The sequence below is a fragment of the Arachis duranensis genome, chromosome 2, assembly GCF_000817695.3.
Source record: "Arachis duranensis cultivar V14167 chromosome 2, aradu.V14167.gnm2.J7QH, whole genome shotgun sequence".
Lineage (NCBI taxonomy): Eukaryota > Viridiplantae > Streptophyta > Magnoliopsida > Fabales > Fabaceae > Arachis > Arachis duranensis.
The window spans coordinates 52,137,413-52,146,963 of record NC_029773.3 but is presented as its reverse complement, the minus strand read 5'-3'; positions in this window follow the sequence as shown (position 1 = coordinate 52,146,963).

Genomic DNA, 9,551 nt, shown 5'->3' with positions numbered 1-9,551 from the left:
AGGATAAAGTGAGATGCCAAAACTGTTCAGAAGCAAAAAGCTACTAGTCCCGCTCATCTAATTGGAGCTAAGTTTCATTGATATTTTGGAGTCTATAGTATGTTCTCTTCTTTTATCCTATTTGATTTTCAGTTGCTTGGGAAGAAGCAACAATTTAAGTTTGGTGTTGTGATGAGCGGATAATTTATACGCTTTTTTGCACTGTTTTTAGTACATTTTAGTTAGTTTTTAGTATGTTTTTATTAGTTTTTTATTTAAAATTCACTTTTTTGGGCTTTAATATGAGTTTTTGTGTTTTTCTGTGATTTCAGGTAATTTCTGGCTGAAATTGAGGGACCTGAGCAAAAATCTGATTCAGAGGCTGAAAAAGGACTGCAGAAGCTGTTGGATTCTGACCTCCCTGTACTCGAAGTAGATTTTTTGGAGCTACAAAAGCCCAATTAGCGTGCTTCCAATTGCGTTGTAAAGTAGACATTCTGGGCTTTCCAGAAATGTATAATAGTCCATACTTTTCCCGAGATTTGATGGCCCAAACCGGCGTTGTAAATCAGCTTCAGAATTCCCGGCATTTAACGCCGCAACTGGCACAAAAATTGGAGTTAAACGCCCAAACTGGCACAAAAACTGGTGTTTAACTCCAGGAAAAATCTCTACACATGAAAGCTTCAATGCTCAGTCCAAGCACACACCAAGTGGACCCCGAAAGTGGATTTTTATGTCATTTACTCATTTCTATATATCCTAGGATACTAGTTCACTATAAATAGGATATTTTGACATTGTATCTGGACCTCATGACACATTACACGTTTCTTATTGTATCTTCTATGGCATGAGTCTCTAAACCCCATGGTTGGGGGTGAGGAGCTCTGCTGTGTCTTGATGGATTAATACAATTACTACTATTTTTCATTCAATCACGCTTGCTTCTATTCTAAGATATCACTTGTTCCTCAACTTGATGAATGTGATGATCCGTGCACTCATCATCATTCTCACCTATGAACGTGTGCCTGACAACCACCTCCGTTCTACTTTATATTGAGTGAATATCTCTTGGATTCCTTAATCAGAATCTTCGTGGTATAAGCTAGAATTGATGGCGGCATTCAAGGGAATCTGGAAGGTCTAAACCTTGTCTATTCTGAGTAGGATTCAAGGATTGAATGACTGTGACGAGTTTCAAACTCCTGAGGGCTGGGCGTTAGTGACAGACGCAAAAGAATCACTGGATTCTATTCCAACCTGATTGAGAATCGACAGATGATTAGCCGTGCTGTGACAGAGCGCGTTGAACATTTTCACTGAGAGGATGGGAGGTAGCCATTGACAACGGTAAAACCCTACATATAGCTTGCCATGGAAGGAGCCTTGCGTGCATGAAGAAGAAGACAGTAGGAAAGCAGAGATTCAGAAGATAGAGCATCTCTAAAACCTCAACCTGTTCTCCATTACTACAAAACAAGTATTTATTTCATGTTCTTTTACTTTTCACAATTAAACCTGAGAATTATTGATATCCTGACTAAGAGTTACAAGATAACCATAGCTTGCTTCAAGCCAACAATCTCCGTGGGATCGACCCTTACTCACATAAGGTATTCCTTGGACGACCCAGTGCACTTGCTGGTTAGTTGTGCAGAATTGCAAAAGTGTGATTGAAATTTCGTGCACCAATGACCTCACTCAAAGATAAAGATAAGATAAGATAAGATAACTATCTTATCTCCAGAAAGGTCACTCCTCACCATTATAAATACACTGGAGCACCCAGGTATAACTCATACTCTGATTCTACTCAATACCTGCTTAATACCCTTGCTAACTTAAGCATCGGAGTCCCTTGCAGGTACCCCTCACCCTCCGGGGACGAAGGATCAGCAGCACTTTCAGTCCCACAAGTCAGACACACCAGCTCCGGCCGCTATACACCTGCCGGACACGTCGGCTCCGACCAACATAGAAGATCTCGACCGAGATCGACCTACAGTTTTAGGTAACCCTCGAAACATTGGTGCCATTGCCGGGGAACTTGGAAGTCATCCCACCACCATGGCGGACAACCATGACAACAACCACGATTCAGATCTAGAGGATAGAACGCCGCACAAAAACGCGGACACTACACCAAATGATACTCCTCAACTTAACAACGAAAAGGATTCTCCAAATGCGAGAGCCATAGAGGCGCTTCAAGACCGTAAAGCAACTGGAAGAAGAAGCCCTACATCAACGAGAGGCTGAGAAAGACCTACAAAGGGAGATAAAGCGACGCCGGGAATTGGAGGACAAACTCCTAAAACTCGAAGCCGATCTCAAGGCCAAAGCTAATCGATCCTCTCATGAGGATAGCTCCTGCAAGGACCAAGATCCATTCACCAAAGAGATCATGAAAGCTAAAGGTCCCAAAGGACTTCAAAGCTCCAGACATGACCCCGTACGACGGCACATCAGATCCAAGCCATCATCTTAGCAATATCAGAAGCAGGATGTATTTCACGGAGGCCTCAGATGCAATCCGTTATTCTCCATCCAAAAGGACAAAGCCAAACACGCACCGAGCCTATTAGGGATCAAGCAAAGAGATCGAGAGAGCCTTCGCAACAACATGGAAAGATTCAACAAAACATGTATGGACATACAAAGTCTACCAATAGAAGCAGCTATCAGGGGCCTCATAAATGATCTACGAGAAGGACCTTTTAGCCACTCAATATCCAGGAAGCACCCAAACATCTCTAAACGAGGTACAAGAATGAGCAGAGACGTACATCAACTTGGAGGAAAACTCTTGACTAGGAGAGATCTCAAAAACCGAACATTCCTACTCCTCTCGGGATAAGGATAAAGAGTACAAGAAAAAAGAAGATCAACATGGAGAGAAGCCTAGAAAATACCACAATTACACCCCCTTTGGGTGTCTGTTGTGGATGTCTACCGAGAAATATGCAACACTAAGAAGATCCCATCAACTCGCCCAATCAAAAACGAAAGAGGTCGGACGCGTTGAAGGTCCACCTCACACCAAAGAGGTCGGACGCGTTGAAAGTCCACCTCACACCAAAGAGGTTGGACGAGTTGAAGGTCCACCTCACACCAAAGAAGTCAGACGCGTTGAAGGTCCACCTCACACCAAAGAGGTCGAACAAAGTTGAAGGTCCACCTCACACCAAAGAGGTCGGACAAAGTTGAAGGTCCACCTCACACCAAAGTGGTCGGACAAGTTGAAGGTCCACCTCACACCAAAGAGGTCGGACGAGTTGAAGGTCCACCTCACACCAAAAAGGTCGGACGAGTTGAAGGTCCACCTCACACCAAAGAGGCCGGACAAAGTTGAAGGTCCTTCTCACACCAAAGTGTTCGGACAAGTTGAAGGTCAACCTCACACCAAAGAGGTCGGACAAGTCGAACGCTCTCACACCAAAGAGGTCGAACGAGTTGAACGTCCACCTCACACCCCTGAGAGACATGTTCATGGAGGATTCGCAGGAGAAAGGATCTCTAAATGGACACCTCAAAGAGGTATATTAAGGAAGGGAGAGAGGTTTGAATAGGACTACGGGGTGCAAACAAGCCTTCCGAGATTTTGAAAATTCTTGGGGCAACCACCCATTCTTACCCAACCAAGGGAAAGTGAAAAGCTCATATTATACCTCGTAGTGGGAAGTTTGGCAATAGCCTCATCACTAGTTAAAGAAGACAAAAGTGGGCAACAACCCGTCTACTTCATCATCAAGGCTCTACAAGGGGCCGAACTAAACTATCAAGAGATAGAGCAGTTTGCCTATGCCCTCATACTCACCTCTCGATGACTCCACCCATACTTTCAAGCTCACACTATCAGAGTTCGGACCAACCAGCCCATAGAAGGCATCCTACAGAAAACAAACTTAGCAAGAAGAATTCTACAGTGGGCAGTCAAGTTATCCGAAATCAATCTTCGACATAAAGCTCAGACAGCCATCAAATCACAGTATCTGGCCGACTTTATTACAGAGTACACTGACACCCCGGGAAATCCTACAAAATGGAAACTCTACATGGACGACTCTTCAAACAAAACTGGGAGTGGTGCAGGCGTAATTATATAAAGTGATCAAGGAAGCCAAATCAAGCTAAATGACCAAGCTGAATACGAGGCACTACTCGCTAGTTTAAGGCTAGCTAAGAAGGTAGGAGCTTACCATGTCCAGTGATTCACAAGTAGTCACCTCACAAATAGAAAGGAGCAACCAACCTGAGGATCCCACCATGAAAAAATACCTCGGGTAATTCGGGGGACCCTGGACAAAACTAGAGAACAGCTCGGACAATTCAGGGGACCCTGGAAAAATATAGAAAATAGCTCGGACATTCCGGGGAATATGAAGTCCGACACATACCTCGGGAGCAGAATGCCCGAGCTAATTGGTGCACGAAATTGTGATCATCAATGGCGCCATCAACATGGTACGCTCAATTGCAATCTCAACTCTTTATCACAACTTCGCACAACTAACCAGCAAGTGCACTGGGTCATCCAAGTAATAAACCTTACACGAGTAAGGGTCGTTCCCACAGAGATTGTTGGTATGAAGCAAGCTATGGTCATCTAGTAAATCTCAGTCAGGCAGATTCAAATGGTTATGAATGATTTATGAATAAAGCATAAAATAAAGATAGAGATACTTATGTAATTCATTGGTGAGAATTTCAGATAAGTATATGGAGATGCTTTGTCCCTTCCGTCTCTCTGCTTTTCTACTGTCTTCATCCAATCCTTCTTACTCCTTTCCATGGCAAGCTGTATGTTGGGCATCACCGTTGTCAATGGCTACAGTCCCGTCCTCTCAGTGAAAATGTTCAACGCGCTCTGTCACAGCACGGCTAATCATTTGTCGGTTCTAAATCAGGTTGGAATAGAATCCAGTGATTCTTTTGCGTCCATCACTAACGCCTAGCCTTCAGGAGTTTGAAGCTCGTCACAGTCATTCAATCCTTGAATCCTTCTCAGAATACCACAGACAAGGTTTAGACCTTTCAGATTCTCTTGAATGCCGCCATCAATTCTAGCTTATTCCACGAAGATTCTGATTAAGGAATCCAAGAGATAAACATTCAAGCCTTGTTTGCTTGTAGGACGGAAGTGGTTGTCAGGCACGCGTTCATAAGTGAGAATGATGATGAGCGTCACATAATCATCACATTCATCATGTTCTTGGGTACGAATGAATATCTTAGAACAAGAATAAGCTGAATTGAATAGAAGAATATCTTAGAACAAGAATAAGCTGAATTGAATAGAAGAACAATAGTAATTGCATTAATACTCGAGGTACAGCAGAGCTCCACACCTTAATCTATGGTGTGTAGAAACTCCACCGTTGTAAATACATAAGAACAAGGTCTAGGCATGGCCGAATGGCCAGCCTCCCAAAGAGGGTTCAATCATAAAAACATGATCAAAAGATGATATAAAGATCTAAAGCGATCAAAAGATGAAAATACAATAGCAAAAGGTCCTATTTATAGAGAACTAGTAGCTTAGGGTTTGCAAAGATGAGTAAATGACATAAAAATCCACTTCCGGGCCCACTTGGTGTGTACTTGGGCTGAGCATTGAAACATTTTTGTGTAGAGACTTTTCTTGGAGTTAAACGCCAGCTTTTGTGCCAGTTTGGGCGTTTAACTCCCATTCTTGTGCCAGTTCCGGCGTTTTACGTCAGAATTCTTGAGCTGACTTGGAACGCCTGTTTGGGCCATCAAATCTCGGGTAAAGTATAAACTATTATACATTGCTGGAAAGCCTAGGATGTCTACTTTCCAACACAATTGAGAGCGCGCCAATTGGGCTTTTGTTGCTCCAGAAAATCCACTTCGAGTGCAGAAAGGTCAGAATCCAACAGCATCTGCAGTCCTTTTCAGCCTCTGAATCAGATTTTTGCTCAGGTCCCTCAATTTCAGCCAGAAAATACCTGAAATCATAGAAAAACACACAAACTCATAGTAAATTCCAGAAAAGTGAATTTTAAATAAAAACTAATAAAAATATAGTAAAAACTAACTAAAACATACTAAAAACATACTAAAAATAATGCCAAAAAGCGTATAAATTATCCACTCATCACTAATGCACTTTCAAAATCAGCCAACACCAAACCAGGGGGCAATAATAGAAGCCTCATCTAGGCTACATTACAAGACCACAACAAGGAAGGAAAACAAACCCTCTCCTCAGAGTCTGGTAACACCAGCTCATAATTCTTCTCCTCATCCCTATCTCTACAAATTCTACGGAACCTCCTAAGTTGCACACAGTACTCAGGATCAGCCACAGTAACACGCATTAAAACTATGGAATCCAGTCAATCAGACATGCCGTCCGGGATCTTAGTAGACATTTCAGCAATATTTTTTCAAGAAGACATAGGTCAACCATGGGGTTATTACCAAACAACTCAGACAAATAAAGAAACAACTCGGACAATAATAGCAAAACATCATATGTCAGATACAGCAGTAAAAGAGAAACTCCAGGACTCACACGAAAGTCCAGGGGCACCCTTTGGAGGCAACAACAGGGCAAGAACACAGAGAAGAGAAGCCGACAATCTATACCCAAACAGTCTGAACACCTCTCAGACAAAAGGTCAAAACAAAAGCTAGAACTTTTATACAAAAGGAGTCAGGCAACGATGAACAGAAACAGGAACAGCAACAAAACCCTAAAAGCCCACATTCTTCTCAAAGGTGAATGACAAAAGAAAAGTCATAACAAACAATCAAAGACGCAAGCTTTTTGCAGAATGAACCAAAGTTTTTCAGAGCAAAAACCCAACTACAAAGTCAAAGCTTTACATCAAAAACATAGCCCCACCAGAAGAGCTCCAACAAGTCCTATGGGCATATCAGACAACTCCATACTCCACCACAAAGGAATCATCTTTCCGATTAGCTTACAGAATGGAGGCAATGATTCCAGTGGAGGTCGAAGAAGGATCGCCCAGACTGATCCACAACAGTGAAGAGGCCAACTCCCAACTTCAAAAGGAAGAACTCGACCTACTTCCAGAAATCTGAGAAAGAGCTTGGACCAAGGAAGAGGTGTTAAAACGTCAAATGGCCTCAAGATACAATCGAAAGGTAACCTAGCAACGACGATCTCATCCTAATCTGAAATGACATCATAATAGGTCGGTCAGGAGAAGAGAAGCTAGCAGCCAACTGGAAATGATCATACCAAGTTGTTCAAAAGAACTAGGGAAAGGTTACTACAAAGTGTCCAACCTCGAGGGGCAAAAGCTACCAAGGTCATGGCATGCCTGCAAAGGGTGCCAGGCCGAGATCCAAAAAGATTGCCCGACCTAGAAAGGTAAGTACTAACATGTACACACTCTTATCTTCATTTTATTAAAAAATTGCAGATTCCCTAAAAAGTTTCCTACCAAGACGCCCGACTACGGCAGGTCGGCAAGGTGAACACCAGATTCATCACCCGATCACGACAAAGTCGGCAAGATGAAAACCAAATTCATCATCTGATTACAAAGCGACAAGTCGGCAAGGTGAAAACCAACTTCACCGCCTGACCACGATGAAAACCGAATTCATCGTTTGATTTTGACAAAGGTCGACAAAGTGAAAACCAAAATTCACTGCTCTACAAACTCCCAAGACGCATTAATCTGAAGCATTCATCGTCCGATTATAAAGCAACAAATCGACAGAAAGTGAAGAACAGATTCACTGTATGATCTCGATAGGAATGATCGTCTGACAAAGGTGAAAACGTGATTCACCTAAAGGACGATCAAATCGGGACAGAAACCACCATCTACGAATCGGCAAAGATGAACACAGAATAATGCAAGAAGTTATCGAAAGTGATCCCAAAAAGAACCTGACAAAGTCTTATGGATTGCTATATAATAACTTAAAAAGACTGGCCGACACTAAAAAGTTGGACCAAGTCAACCCAAATTATCAGCAAATCCCTCGAAAGAGGTTTGGCCAAGCCTATTAAAGAGGAATTGCTATAACTTAGAAGAGATCGACCTAATGAAGTCGGTCTCCTACAAGACAAGTTATAAAAGTAATCCCTGAAAGAGACCTAACAAAGGTCCAAAAAAGAGGATTACAAAAATAACTTAGAAGAGATCGACCTAACGAAGTCAGTCTCCTACAAAACAAGTTATAAAAGTAATCCCTGAAAGAGACATGAACAAGTCCAAGAAAGAGGATTACAGATATAACTTAGAAGAGCCCGACATGTCAAAGTCGGCCCAAATGACAAAAGTTATAAAAGTAATCCCTGAAAGAGACTTGAACATGGTCCAAGAAAGAGGATTATAGAAATAACTTAGGAGGACCGAAAAGAAGAAGTCGGACCAACGAAAGCTACAGCTTGGACCGACAAGAAGAAGTCGAACCAACGAAAGCAACAGCTTGGACTGACGAGAAGAAGTCGGACCAACAAAAGCTACAGCTTGGACCGACAAGAAGAAGTCGAACCAACGAAAGCTACAGCTTGGACCGACAAGAAGAAGTCAGACCAACGAAAAACGTGAGCTAAAATGGACATAGCTCCACCCAAAAAGCCACGGCTCCACGACAAGGCTACCAAAATTGTTCAAAATGACTAAAAAGTGTTCTATGAAAACACGAAAAGGATGTCGGACAAATTAGCCCCAAGGACCACCTCGACCAAGCAGAAAGTGGACAAAATCAGAAGTGATCAAAAAAGGTCGGACAACAAAGTACCGACACTCTACAAAGATCAACAAAAATGATCAGGGAGTTCTATGCAAATGCTGCAAAAGAAAACAAAAATAGTGCTCCTTACACAAGCTATGTCAGAGGGGTTGAAGTGAGTTTTAGCCCAGCTGCTATCACAAGAGCCCTCAAGTTGAGAACCATAACCTATCCAGAGCCTAGTTATGAGGCTAGAATGCAAATGAAAAATAATCCTGATGAGATCCTGCAGGGGTTATGCATGGAAAATACAGATTGGGAAAGAGATTCAAAGGGAGTTCCAAGTCACATAAGGAGGATAAATCTTACTCCTGTGGCTAAGGGATGGTATGAAATAGTGAGGAGATCTATCCTTCCTACTGGAAACGCCTCTTGGGTCACAATCAAACGAGCACTCTTGACATACTACATCCTGCATGGAGGTGAGATCAATATTGCACAACTCATAGCCGACAGTATTCAAGAAATGGCCGATAGCACAAGCAAAGCAAAAGGTCTTGGACATCCAAGCACCATCCAAAGGCTATGTGACAGAGCTAACGTACTCTTTGAAGATGAGGACACAACAAAAGTGAAGAAAGGGAAATGGATTACCAAGAAGAGCATGGAGGGAACGAATGAAGAAGAAAATCAAGAAGGGGTAGTAACTCCTAGACAAAGGAGATCACAAAGAAAGGAAGGACGAAATCAAGCTTATGATGCCATAGACATGAGCCAGTTACAAAGATCAATTGAAGAATTATCTCAGCAACTCATGCAGGCTCAACAAGGTCAAAATCAACTCATGCAGGCCAAACAAGGCCAAAATCAAGAGGGCCAAG